The following is a 14,636-nucleotide window of genomic DNA, read 5'->3' on the forward strand; positions in this document are numbered from 1 at the left end:
AGGCTTGTGCAAGGGTGTGTTCGATGAGAGATGCAATACAGCACAAAAAACAAAAAGCACTCGTGATGATTACAGATGCCCGATCACATCCACACAAAAAGATGGTGGGTCATTGGTAGACAAAACACTACTAGGGGTGTGCAAATATTTAAATAACGAACCAAATAGCCTTCGCGAGTGAACTTTAATTGTACATACATGAAATACCCAATATTTAAAAATAATTAGCCCCAATGGGACAACCCTGAAGCAGCAAAACATGTGTTCAGCTGAAGGTTTATTTTCTTTTTGTAATATCTGAACTACCACAATAAATGCAGCCCAAGTATTGGCAGCACTATTGATTCTATAATCATTACTAGATAAAGCATTTTCGCCGCAAACTGCACTTTTACTCTGTTTTTACTGTGGTGGAACAGCATCACATTAATCCTTTCCAGTTTTCATCATTGAAGTTAGGGACTATGACTGCATTTAGCTTCACGAATAAAAACATATGCCAGTAAGTCTTTTGTTCACGTGAATTTTCTTACATATACAGCTTTAAACACTTCATTTTACATGCTTTCTGTGCCAGGGTATTTGTTGTGATAATTTTGCCTGTTCCAATAAATATTTAGCTGAATGCACGCTGTTCGGCTCAAAATTGTTTAGATTAATTTTACGCTGAAATTTTACTGAAAAGCTGGCAGCAGAGTTTTAACTAGAATAATGGAATTGGTGAGGCAGTTTGACATACAGTTGAAAAGTATTTTGAAGGCTCTGGTAGCTGCTGTATACAAGCTTATCACAGTTTTCATATTTGTAGTATTCTTTGGTGACAGCTCGTAAATATTTATTTCAAATAAACTCTTTTAGGTTCTAGGATTATTTTTAAAAAGTTTTCCTTTCTATTTGGAAACTATCAGAGGAGTATTAGGTTAACTTAAGCACTATTTTGGTTATACCGTTATTGGATTCATAGTGAATTCGCTTTTAAAATTTACGACTCGCAAACCACTTGCTTGCGCGCGTCTGTAGTACAACAGTGTTCATGCTGTCAACGCTTCACCGCTCTACATGCGTGTATCGCGGTGAAGTGAGCAAAAAAAAAAAACGCTGGCTTGAGGCGGCGATATCTACAACATACAGTAGATTTCGAAGTGCATTTGGCGTAGAGCGGATACGCTGTGACACGCCTCCTTCTCTTATAATTATAGCGCGGCCTCTCGCTCCTCATATGAATGAATTGCTTGGCGTGTTGATAGAGTGACACTACGAAGACAATCGTTTGCAGGTCTATCGAGAAGTTGCTACAGATATTCGTGCTTCTCATTTGGCATCGCTATCATAATCAGTAGCGGTTGCATTCACTACGAGTGGCCTAAGATATGCCAGAGTGAGTGGAAGCTGAACGATCGAGTGACGTGCGCAATGTAGGCACTCAAGTGCTCCAAAACCGGCTCTTTAGCTGCAACAAATGCTTATCGAGTTACGATTATTGTTATATAGTCCACACATGAACTCTTCAAACCGTCATCATCCATTTTTCACTGCCATCATCCATTTTTCACTGCACATCTGTGCCAACTTAGATGCTTTCGGTGATCGTTGCAAACGGAGTGACGAGTCTTGCGGCAGCGTCGACACAGGCGTGCGCACAGCGTTTCTGTAGCACCTTGGTAGCACCAAGTACTTGATAGCGCCGTCTTCCCATTCATCGTAGACGGTTTGCCAGTACGCGTGCGAGCGTCAACTTTGTTCTCGCTTTCGTCGCGGCGTCTTCATCAGCTGCGCCCCCGCCCGACACACGAACCCCTGAAACATCGTCTTGGGCGCAGCCTTGTTTGCTGACGACATCACGCCTGAACCAATGAGCGCGCAGCTTCCGAGAGCCTTGTAAAAGCACCTGGCGCAGTGCATTGTGGGTGCGTCTATCCGATCGCCTCTGTAAACTCGCGGCCGGGCGGCCGGAGTGGCCGCGGCGTCGACGTGGCGGCGTGGCCCCGGCGCCCGCCTGTCCCGCTAGTGCAGTAAGAAGGGGCTAGGGGCAGTGGAACGAACGAAGCGGCCAATACGGATGGCATGGCAACGTCTTGGGTTGATTGATTGGTATGTGGGGTTTAACGTCCCAAAACCACTATATGATTTTGAGAGACGCCGTAGTGGAGGGCTCCGGAAATTTAGACCACCTGAGGTTCTTTAACGTGCACCCAAATCTGAGCACACGGGCCTACAACAGTTCCGCCTCCATCGGAAATGCAACCGCCGCAGCCGGGATTCAACGTCTTGGGTTCTGGCAGGTAATCATAGCGGTGGCGGTGTAGTATACTGAAGGTGTCGAGAGAGTCTCTATTTCGCGCGCGTGCGTCGTAGCCTACGAAAGTGCGTTTTGAGTGCTTGTAACACATTACGGAGATCCTAAACGATGTCTCAGTGTCTCCTACGCGTCATGGCGCACAAATGAATGTGCAGGTGCGTCGTAATTGCGCTGAGTCATTGCCTCTTTGTGCAGCCTACCGACCCTTAAAGAAAGCGACAATAGTTCAGCTCGATTGTTTCTTGAGTAACCTGAGTACACGTAACGCTACTTCAACGGTAATATTCATCATTGGCCTGACAACGTCCACTGCAAGACAAAGGCCTCTCCCATGATCCGCCACTCAACTCAATCCTGTGCTTGCTGCTGCCTATATGTACCCGCGAACTTCCTAATCTCATCTGCCCACCTAACTTACTGTCTTCTCCTAACCCGTTTGCTTTCTCTGGAAATCCGGTCAGTTATGCTTAATGACCAGCTGTTATCCTGCCTATGCGCTACATGCCCGGCCCATGTCCATTTCTTCTTCTTGATTTCAACTATGATATCCTCAACCTCGGTTTGTTTCCTGATCCACTCTGCTCTCTTTTGACTCTTAAGGTTACAACTACTGTTTTCCTTTCCATCGCTCTCTGCGTCGTCCTCAATTTAAGCTGAACCCTCTTTGTAAGCCTCCAGGTTTCTGCTCAGTAGGTAAGTGCCGGCAAGATGCTGCTGTTATATACCTTCGTCTTGAGGGGATAGTGCCAATCTACCAGCCATGAGCAGAGATTGCTTGCCGAATCTTCTCCATCCTACTCTAATTCTTCTAGTTACTTCAGTCTCGTGGCTCGGCTCCGCAGGTACTGCCTGTCCTAAGTAGACGCGCATATACCTTTTCCAACTTTAAGTGCACTGCCACCTATCTCGAAGCTCTGTTTTCTATCGAGGTTGTTCATTACTTTTGTTTTCTGTCTGTTTTTTTGTAGATTCCAAGAGAAGGAAAGCGGGAAAAGGGGAGACAAAGTTTGGTGGGCAGATGAGATTAGAAAGTTTGCGGGTATGAAGTGGCAACAGCAAGCAAAGGACCGAGTTTACTGGTGGAGCAGGGGAGAGGCCTTCTTCCTTCTGTGATGATGATGAGTATGTGAATGTGGAAATACGTGAGTGAGTGCGCCTGAATATTGGTAGGTGTAAGTGTGAAGGTACATTCATATGTGAGTGCGGAGGTGAGTGAGGGCCTATGATCTTGAGCAGGCGTGCGTATGAAGGTGATTGAGTAACTTGAGTCTTAATTGAGGTGCACGAAAAATTGAAGTACAAAAAGGAGACACCTGGGCGCGGCGCACTGTCTTGGTGTGTCTTCCTTTTGTACTTCAATTTTTCGCGCACCTCAGTTAAAATTAATTACCAACTCGCCCAGCAGTCCGTGTTTCTCTAAGAGTGTGAGTAGTCGTGAGTATGGACGTGAGCCATGAACAATGAGTGTGAGTAGGCGTGAGTATAAACCTGAGTGACTTTGAGTAGGTGTGAGTATGAACGTGAGTGAGTACTCTTCAGTGTGAATAGTCGTGAGTATGAACGTGAGTGAGGGCCTATGAGTGCTAGCTGGCGTGAGTATGAACATGAGTGAGTACTCACAAGTGTGAGTAGTCGTGAGTATGAAATTAGTGAGTACTCATCAGTGTGAGTAGTCGTAAGTATGAACGTGAGTGAGGGCCTAGAGTGTGAGTTGGCGTAAGTTTGAGCGGGAGTGAGTACTCATGAGTATGAGTAGGAATGAGTATGAAAGTCAGAGAGTACTCTGAGTATGAGTATAAGTGAGTATGAACGTGAGTGAGTACTCATGAGTATGAGTAAGAGTGAGTATGAACGTGAATGAGTACTTTCAGTGTGAGTCGAAGTGAGTTTAAACGTGAGTGAGTACTCATGAGTGTGAGTAGGAGTGAGTATGAATGTGAGTGAGTACTCTGAGTGTGACAAGGAGGGAGTATGAACGTGAGTGAGTACTCTGAGTATGAGTATAGGTGAGTATTAACGTGAGTGAGTACTCATGAGTATGAGAAAGAGTATGAACGTGGATGAGTATTTTCAGTGTGAGTAGAAGTGAGTTTAAACGTGAGTACTCATGAGTGTGAGTAGAAGTGAGTATGAATGTGAGTGAGTACACTGAGTGTGACAAGGAGGGAGATGTATGAACGTGAGTGAGTACTCATGAGTGCGAGTAGGAGTGAGTATGAACGTGAGTGAGTACTTTGAGTGTGAGAAGGAGTGAGTATGAACGTGAATGAGTACTTTGAGTGTGAGAAGGGGTGAGTATGAACGTGAGTGAGTAGGAGTGAGGGTGAGTAGGCGTGAGTATGAACGTGAGTGAGGGTGAAGGCTGAAAGAATTGTGGTGAGTGGGTGTGAGTAGTCTCTCAAAGTGCCGACCTATGCCCAGCAGTGAGCTTCTAGCGTCCCAAAGAGTGGTTAGAAAAGACTCTAAGAGGCCGCTCTTTCAGCTCTCGCTATGACTGTGCTGCGCGTTTCTAAATAGGCTTCTGCAACAGCTCTGCGGGGGACCGATGCTACTGTTGGAACTGGCTGGCAGCCTACTTCCACATAGTTGCTGCAGACGCCATACTAGCGCTGTGCAATTGGTACCCTACAAAAAAACAGTAAACTCACCGTTAACCGGCGCACGTTGTCCATGTCCGAAGCTCCATGAATATTTCTTACCCTATGCGTGAAGTCGAGCAGGGAGCCTGGCGCGACCAACCCTCATGATGCGCATGTGCGCTCGAAACAGGGAGCAACTAGACACGTGACGAACGCAACCAACAAAACGCATTAGACGGAGGAGATAAAGAGAGGGCAGGCGGAGGCGAAGGCGCCACACCGGCGGCGATACACGACATCCCGTCGCCGGGGTAAGCTCCCGGGGAGTCAGCCAGAATGACGCCGAACGGCAAACGCGTGGTATGTGCGGCGTATACAACGACGCCTTCGAGGCTTCGACACGTGAGGCAATTGAAGGGCGCTTCGAGGAGGTTTCTGTCACTCCTTAGAAATGGCAACTCTCTTTTTGTGTGTCTGATTTCCAAGTCAGTACGCGAAGAGGATCAGCATGATATAACCCTCTTTTGATCATTTTTTTCTTTGTGTGGCTGTAACAACTGTTACTCGCCTGCGCTCGCGTCGACGTAAATCGCAGACGGGACAAAAAGGAAAACACGGGCGCGTTGCGTTTCGCTTTAAGTCCAGCCGTGGTGTCAATATACCTTTTTAAAATCCATATAAGATGGTGGCCTTAGCCCAGGGTCTCCGTCTAGTCGTCGACGCTCTTCTATCACACCACGTTTAATGATTACCCATTAAGTACCGAAGTTACCACAATTTTTTGTTTAGCCATTAATCATAAACATTAGTCGCCGGAATGAAGATGTATCCACCAAGCGTTCAGCTGAATGCCTTCACGGTAAACGGTGCAATAGCAGCAAAACAACAATAGTAATTGTGCAAGTTTTATATATCAATGTACAGTAAAAATTCAACTATTTCTACAAGGACAGGCTTTACTTTCGTGCAATGCCGGTTCCCGTGACGAAGAGGTCTCACTTACTTTTTTTGTTAATTTAATCACATAAAGTACATTATGCTATTGTCATCCATCACATGTGAGGTGACGCGCAAGAGGGAAAACCGTATGACATGCGTGGTTTTGCTAGTAGTCAGAAATCACGACACTCTAGCTTTTAATTTGTGGTAATAACAATGTGTATTAAAGTTGAGCGCACATGTGCATCGTTCATGCCCGCGAGACATCGCTGGCGCGAACGTGAATGTAGAGTGAAATGATGGTTATTTCGGCAGCCCATGAGAGAGCGCCACACGGCTTCAGCGAACACGTAGCGCGCTGTGAAGGCGTGACAATTCGTCCAAGTTCAACAATATTGCATTTCCGCCAAAAGTTAGAGCGGCCATTAAGGAAACGTACTCAAGTGCACTGTCGAAAATAACTGCAACATGTTCATATTATTTTTCAGAAGAGTGGTATACTGTTGGGACGTCCCCGCAAACACGGACTGAACCCCGATCCTTTCAAGATGTTTTCGCTCATTTCTCAAACCCACGCATAAAAAAAAGGAAAAGAAAACCTTTGGTGTAACGAATGGGCATTCCGGAGTGAAGTACCAGGAGGATTATTTCTACTATTCTCACGGGCTCCCCCGCGCAAACATGAGGACCGGGCGGCGCCTTGTCGTCTACAGACCGTGTGACATTGTACGGTGGAGATAATCCGCGCGCACCCTTCAGATTTGTGGCATGGGGGAGCAGGAGAGCACTTTTTGTTTTTGTTGGTTCGGGGAATGTGACGCTGCCGCGGCGCATGTGCCGGGTCCAGTATGACTTTCCGTCAGCTTTAGTGGCTCCAGGGCTCATTACTGCGTTCTGCGCGGATGGCCACCCGCGGCGGTGAAAGACGAAGAAGCGGCGGCTACGGAGAATTTCGCGGGAGACACCGAGCTGCATGGAAACGTTGAGACTTGGTCTGGACATCGGCTCACCAAGTACCGGTAGCATCGGGACCATTGTTCGCCCGTAATTAAAGTGTCTTCGGACGGCTCGCCCACCACTCTCCCTGACGTTTGAGTTTGGACATTGTTACTTGCTCGGCTTTGTTTGGGAGAGGGTTTTCTACTGCTGTTGGCCGCGGGAGCGGCCGTTGAAGACGACACACTCCTAGGCACTGCGCCGTGTCGCCTGTAGGCAGACAGAAATTAGGTGCCTTCTTCCTTTTCCTCATGAACCACTAACAACTAACAAGAAAATATGCCGCGTCGATAGTGGCGACTGGTTTGGTGCCCCGGTAGGGCGGAGTCGGGTCCTACAAAAAGGGACTACGAGCCGATACAGGAGAGAGAGATACGATGCGAACAGGGGCAGAGAGACGATACGACGAGCTCGAGTTGGTAGAGAGACGGAATGGAAAAGGAAGATAACGGTGCGAAGAGATAGCGATGAGGGCTGATGAGATGATGACTGGGGCAAGGACGGTACGATGAGAAATGAAAGTTAGGGATAGGAGGCGAGTGAATAGAGCATTACGAAAGAAGACTAAGATGGAAATCACTGAGAGGCACGACGAAGGCGACGATGAAGAAGACGATGGAGGCACCGACGAATCGGACAATGACCCCAGGAAGAAGCCCTGAGCCCCGACTCGAACAGCCAGCTCCGAGGCCCCCGTCAACTTGGAGCTTTCGTGAGACGGACTTTATGCATCTTATTTAGATTAGCTTTGCGGAAAGGGAGGTAGCGTGTTGAGACATAGCGGGGTTTTATTCATTAATGACTTTACCATTTGTGTCGTGATGCGTCTACTTTGTATCGTCGCACCATTTTATTGTGAAAGTTATTTCCCTTATATATCCTGCGTCGCACTTCGCGAGTGTGTAAGTCATGTGTTATAATTTTGTGAAGTGGTTGATGTACGAGCGTATACGGTGTTTGCAGTTAGTAATAAATTAAAAGAATCAGTAAACAGGAATAGGGCGTAGCATCTCTTATTTCCCGACCCCAGCACGAATCTCTGTATGTGGAAAGTTATTGAGACACGTTGCCAAGAGAGAACCATATAGAAAAAGGGTTGAGTGTTCTTCCCTCTTTTTGGCGATTGATGGCGTAGCGGGGGACGTCTCACTGTCACTGCAATGCAACGAAAGGCAGGGCCCTTCCATCGCCGCATAATCCTGAACGTCACACAGAAGTGCTTATTTATTTCCTGAAACTTTTTGCGTGTTTTACTTACTTTATAATAAAACAGCGGAATGGCTTATAAACACCAATTCCACTGTATTTCAACCGATGACAATGCGCCTTTCCTTATAGGTGCAGAGCCAATTGGCGAAGCTGAGAAAGAAAAAACAAAACACGCTCTACACTCCTTCGGACTATTTCGCGCATGAATACATGTGCCGAAACTCCACGCGCGTTATCTCTGCCGTCATTGCGCCGCCGAACACCGTTGCGCCCCGCAGGGACTTGCTCGGTAGTTGCGTGAATGCGCCTAGTGTACGCGCTTCGTTGAAGGGAGCGGTGATAGCTGCAGTTGCAAGATGGAAAGTTGTTGCAGTAGTACTGGGGTTGACCCTCGTTATCACGTTCTCTGTGGCGATTCAGCTGGAGAAGAAGTTGCGGCAATGTCCGTGTGGGAAGCGTTCTCGTCGCGTCGAGATGTCACACCCAGATACGCCCTGCCTCGTGAAATCGGGCACTACTCTGTACTTTAAGACGGTGATGACTTTAAGTTCGTGGACGGAGACGGTGCAAAGAGGTACCTGCGAAGGCGGATTCCGTTTTGTCCCATATGGAACCTGAACGACGGATACGCGAAAGCATTGCACGCCAATCGGATTAGCCTGACACCGGCAGAATGTCTACTCCGCTGGATTATTCGCAACAAAGAGAAGGTGGTGGCGCTTTCGACCAGTGAAAGACAGTCAGAACGGTAGGTGCGCTCTCCTACAGTGTACTTACGACTACTAAATCAAGCATTGCATACGAAATACTTTGCTTACCTCAGACACTTCGCACGTTTCTTTTTATCTTTATCTATCTGTCTATCTATCTCGCACCTTGCGGTAGACCAGAATGAGTATGGGAAAGTAAAAGGGTTCGGTGATTATGACTGTCTGGTCGTAACATGAACAATGTGTAAATCCCGTCACGTACGACGTCACACCATCTCCTCCAGACACGTATGGTGCATACCAGTCACCCTGTATTCGGAATGTTCATAGACTGTCGCGCCGCCTAGCGATATTTAGGAGTGTCCGCTCGAAGATGATCAGTAGCAAACCTTCCTTTGTTCGGCTGTGCTAGCCTCAGTGTGAACGCGTTTGCAGGAAACGAACACAAACCACGTTCTATTTTTCCTGCGTCAGTAAATAAGCTGGACAGTCCGTGACGTGATAAAGTGATAAATTCAATTCGTTCTTGCGAGACGGCAAGCTTTCGTGAAAACCCGAGGCAACTCGCACGTTCGATCATACAGCCTGCAGAGTGCACATATCAGCTTCTCAAGATTTTTTGGAGCCATTTTGGATAGTTAAATATTATCGTCTGATCTTCGCAGCCGAAAATTACCTTCTTTTACTTGTGTATTACATTCGCCAGTGATATTGTAGTGCATAAATCACATAAGATTTATATTTCTCGGAATGTAGCGCAGGCTCGCGCTTTGCTCTTCCTAACCTTGGCTAATGCTGCACCACCGGATTTTTAGGTTCGTTGATAGATGGCAGCACACTTCAAGCGATTCGCTTCTTGCCGGGTGTCAGAGCGAATTGTTCTCCGCGCCCAGATGAGTGATGCCGTGTTGTGTGTGGTGAGTGGTGCGTTGTTAGTTTTACCGAAGTCTTCGGCAGAGAGAATTCATCAGAAAACTTTCAGCAGTGGGACTCTTCAATTTTCCACTTCTGGCTACCCGCGGGCTGCCAGAGCAAGCCAGAGCGCGCTCGTTTTCCTCTAGCTGCTCCGTCCCCCCCCCCTTCCCCCCCGCGGTACACTTCCGGTTGGCGTTCGTTTTTTGGGGGTTGGACGTTCTGGCGACTCGCGGGGAGCCCGAAGGTCGCCAGACGCCTTCAGGAAAATTTAGTCGTGGAAGGTTTTGGGCAGGTTTCGGGCTAGCAGACGCCGAAAAGGTACGATGCGCGTTCGGTGCCATCTTTGTGAGGACTCGATGGATTGTAATGTGGGCGCTTGAGAACTGCGCCTTCGCTTGTCATTACGCGTGGCGTTATCTTCTAAAGCCTGTTCCGCCTTGCGAAATAAGGCGATTACGAATGGCGACGAGTGTTTAAAGCTACTGTTCATCGCATTTGTTATGGTTCCGTGAAGCTTCCTCCTGTGAACAACGCGGTGAACTGTTGCCTGTTGACTGCGTCGTGCACATGCCTTAAAAGTTATGCAGTACACGTTCTACGCACGCATGGAGACAGCTTTGGAGTTTTTTTTTTCGTAGTAGTCATTTCCGAAGCTGTGACTGCTTTCTGCGCACTTAGCGAAGACTATTGGGATCGAACTAGCTCGCTCCGTCGTATGTTTGCGTACGTGAACCTCCTAGAACCTCTTTCCTGACTACACGGTTGATCTTCCATGGTGATAGAAGGCCCTAGATCGCGATTGTTGGTGATGCTCGCTGGTCGCGAATGGTGTGCGAACCCATTTCCATCCATGAGCCTGCATATGTGGTATGATGTTATACGATACGGCGCGAGAAAAAAACGACTGGTTACGCACTATGACTACGACGAGGGATGAACGGGTGCAGTTTTAAAGAGCTTCGCCCCTAAAAAAAAAGGGGGGGGGCAGCGCATCGCCTGCTACAACTGTATTTAGTTTCGCTGTCGTGCCTAATACTGAGACAGGATCTCTGCGCCCCGACTTCTAGAACGTGCGAATCATTCCGTCAATTGAAAGGGCCAACGTCGCACACGCACTCGCTGACAAGTTCATCGCACACGCACGCGCGAAGTGCATGGCGGGCGACGCGTCGCTGATTCTCTAATTCTGAGACACAATCTTTTACTTGCACAGCAGCTCTCACAACACAAGAACGATCCCCGACTTCTGCGACGCGCGTTTTACCTTCATTTCGTAATTAAAACAGCCAACGTAGCTAGCGCACTCGCAAGATGCACCGCGGACGACACCACACTCACACGGAGAAGCCACAACTACAGGGGTGAATTTCTCTGCCAAATTTGGCGGCAGTCTGGAAACAACCACCCCAAGGTCTGGGAACTGGGGTATGAGAATCCAAACATAATTTTGCCAGAACTTGTTCGCGAGTGCGTGTGTGACGTAATTAACGAAGTGAACCACGTGTTGCAGAAGTTGGGGCGCGTTTTCTTGTTGTATGCGCAGCTGTGCAATTAAGATATCGCGTCTCAGTATTAGGGACGACGAGGAAACTGAATAGAGTCGCAGCAGGCGGGGCGCTACCCTTGTTATTATTTTTTTTCACAGTTGATTATGGTGCGTCGACTCTACCATGGGCCACCACAGGGACGCTACGCTTCCCTTAGCCGTGTCAGCCCAAGACATATCGTTCGGACTCGTATAAATATGTCATGTGCGATGAATCTTCACCTCTTCCCCCTGACGGGGAACCGTGTAACTGTGTGTGTACGCCCTCGTACGTGCCGTCGCTGCCGAGGCGCGACACCAACGTCGACGCTCAATTTGCGCGTTTTATGAAGAATCTGATGCTTTCGTTCTAAAATATTACGGGTGGTATGATTTGTCTCCACCAGAAGATGGAAACGTGGTCATCACCTATCTCGTTACAACTTACCCTTAGATTTGGAAGAACTGAGCACATTCGTAAAATTTGTACAACGACAAGTTATGCAGGTAAACAACACAAATAAAGTAAATGAACATGTTACGAGCGAACGTCAGCAAAACAAGCGTACGTGAGGCATTATTGACGCAGCTTTCGCCGTGTGTTAGAAAAGCGTAACACTCGGTGAAATTTAACATGGACCTTAAAAGATTTATTTCGTATACTCGATGTTTCGTGCTTCGTAATATACCTTGCTATCAATAATCGAATAGTTCAAGTTATGTGAACGGTCGACAAATAGCATTCTTTTCCTGTTTTACTTTGTTCGAAAATTTTATGGTGATTCGATCCCTGTAGATAAGGACAATCCCGGCGCATAAGTGACCCTAAATCGCACCGAAACTTACAGTTGCTATTCAAGCAACTGTTGCTTTTCAAGCAACCTGTTTAAAGTATATGTTATTGCATGGAACATTTTTGTAAGGATATGGCATGTGGGAAATGCGTATTACCACAATTTCCTAAAGTGATGGAACAAATTTGCATTTGTAGTTGCTCGGCGTATTTTGTTACAGTAAGTTAATTTGCACAGCGATAGTGCTGATCTTTGTATCTTTAATTTAACGTACTGTGGGTACATTTAAGGCACTTTTCTATATTACGTATTTATTGCATAAACATGGAATAAAATGTGTTATTCTGGCACTGGTCTTCTTTCGAATGTTTGAATTGAAACAAGCTTGGCACATGGCAATCTTTGTTGCTGTATGCTAGGTCTAAAACGAAATAAGTTGAACGATATTGCGGTGGCACGGTCATGTTCTCTTCTAGCTTTTCTATGTTCTGAAAAAGTAGTAGTCGAGGCTAACAAGTTATCTAATAGAACATGTGTGTGTGTGGATGTGAACCACCGGCGACCGTGCCTAAAAAACCCGCCTTGTTGAGCCGAAAGGTCACTGCAGTTAAGTATTTCAGGTGTCTGGAAATGAAATTTACTTTATTCATTACTCATATTTCTTGCATGCATGGTGTTATTATTCCCTTGCCCGTGCGATTCAGGTTGTTCTCATTCTTTCCTTTCATGTTATGCGTTTTTGCGCACGCACAGCTACCAAATCAGCGTACTTGAACTCTAGCACCAGAACATAACAGCATTGATGGTGTTTCAAAGATCTGTTTTTGCGTCTTCTTGCTACCCCAGGCAGTAACACAACTCTTGGCGATAAGTGAGCCCCATTCCACACCTCAATAATGAAGCTGAGCATACTTCAATTGCCCTGCGTGCAAATACAGCTCAAAAACTACCGCGCGTAGCGGACGCCCCTCGCTTTCCCCGCACCGCAAAACGTCCACTGGAACATGGCCTCCGAGATTGCGGGTGCGCGGCGTGGTTCTCTGCGGCCGTCCCAATCACCGCGCTCCCCAGCAAAACCAGCGATCATCGCCTCACGTGCCCGGCTACCGCAAGGGAGCGTGCTTATTGTGGATTCCTAGGGGGACAAACAGGGGGACCTTTTGACAGGTGGTAGAGGCAGACACGATTCTGAAGTGGCACTAATATCTAAGACACGTAGAGTCCAGGACACAAATTGACGTAGCCACGAGGGCTGAGTCAGTTCCGACGTCGAATATATGAACATTCAGAGTGGCAGGAACAGGCTAAAGTGGGGAGAGATAGAAGAACAGCTAAGGGAAGAGAAGCTAATATATGGGTTTTGTAGAAACACATTTTAGGGCATGTAACAACCACCTATCAATCTGGAATACGCATGGGAATATTTTAATAGAACAGAAGGCAGCAGAGAGGGGGGTGGTATTGAGGCATTCATTCAAAAAAGTACAGACTGGCAAAGGGTCAAGCAGGAGTGCAGGGAACATTTATGACTAAAAGGGAAAGTGGCAGGGCAGATGACGCTTCTGCGATTTCTATACTTCTGGACAGGGACAAAAGCCAGAGATTAAAAAAAAAAATGTGAAATCCCACGTACAGTGGGAATCGATGATACGTGAAGCATAATTGAGAACGGTGATGTGTCACTTTGAAATCAGCACAAAGATACGAGGTGGAGGTGAATGATGCCGTTCATGACTCCGGTGTCATTATTGCCATCTTTGGATGCGTCATTTACCTCCGTCACCTATGAACGTCGGGTGATACCAAATATAGTATATGGGGAGCTAGTCAAACGCCCGCGAGGACACTTTCAGCGTGGTATGTTGTCATGTTCTCACAAGACACGCGTGTCCGCGTTATCATGTTTGTACCTGTCATACATTTCGTCATCATTTGACGTCACGGAAGTCACGTAACACCAAATTTGGTATATGTGCAGCTAGCATCATGAGCGTGGCTTGTAGTCATGTTTTTATGTGACATACGTGTCGTGATTGTCATGTTTGGATGTGTCATTTACCTATGTCATCCGTTCACATCGCGTAATACTGAGTGTGGTACATGTAAAGCTAGCGAAATGGCTGCGAGCACATCATGAGCCTAGCATGTAGTCATTCTGTTACATGTCACGCATTTCATGTTTATCATGTTTGCACCAATATCATACCTTCGGCATCCATTGAAGTGTCGTAATACCAAACTTAGTATAAGTGAAGCTAGCGAAACGACCGCCAGCACATCATGAGCGTGGCATGTAGTCATGTTCTTACATGACACCGCATTTTATGATGATGATGTTTTGACCAGTCGTGTAGCTTCGTCATTCATTCACGTCCCGTAATACCAGATTTGGTGTATGTGACGGTAGCGAAACGGCCGCGAGCGCATAATGAGCGTGGCATATAGCCATGGCGTTACATGACACGCATGTCATGAATTTTATGTTAGGGTCTGTAGCTTGTGTTCGCCATGCAATCCTGTCATACCAAACCAGTTTTGCAGCATGCCATGTGAACGAAACCACTGCAAGATCTGCAGGACCATAAATTGTAAATCACGATACTCATGACATACTTAGGTTTTTCACGTTATGAACAGTTAAATGTGTTCCTCATACACTCATGTTATGCC

The 14,636-nt window shown here is 46.9% G+C and overlaps 1 protein-coding gene across 1 annotated transcript in view; it reads left to right on the top strand.

The window, feature by feature from the left end:
• Positions 1 to 8,556: 8,556 nt before the first annotated feature.
• LOC142787004 (decapping and exoribonuclease protein-like) overlaps positions 8,557 to 14,636 on the top strand; it is a 133,936-nt gene continuing 127,856 nt past the window's right edge. The window contains exon 1 of the mRNA XM_075884620.1: positions 8,557 to 8,770. The gene's annotated coding sequence lies outside the window, so the exon portion shown is untranslated. The remainder of the gene's footprint in view (positions 8,771 to 14,636) is intronic.

The sequence above is a fragment of the Rhipicephalus microplus genome, unplaced genomic scaffold, assembly GCF_043290135.1.
Source record: "Rhipicephalus microplus isolate Deutch F79 unplaced genomic scaffold, USDA_Rmic scaffold_41, whole genome shotgun sequence".
Taxonomy (NCBI): Eukaryota; Metazoa; Arthropoda; class Arachnida; order Ixodida; family Ixodidae; genus Rhipicephalus; species Rhipicephalus microplus.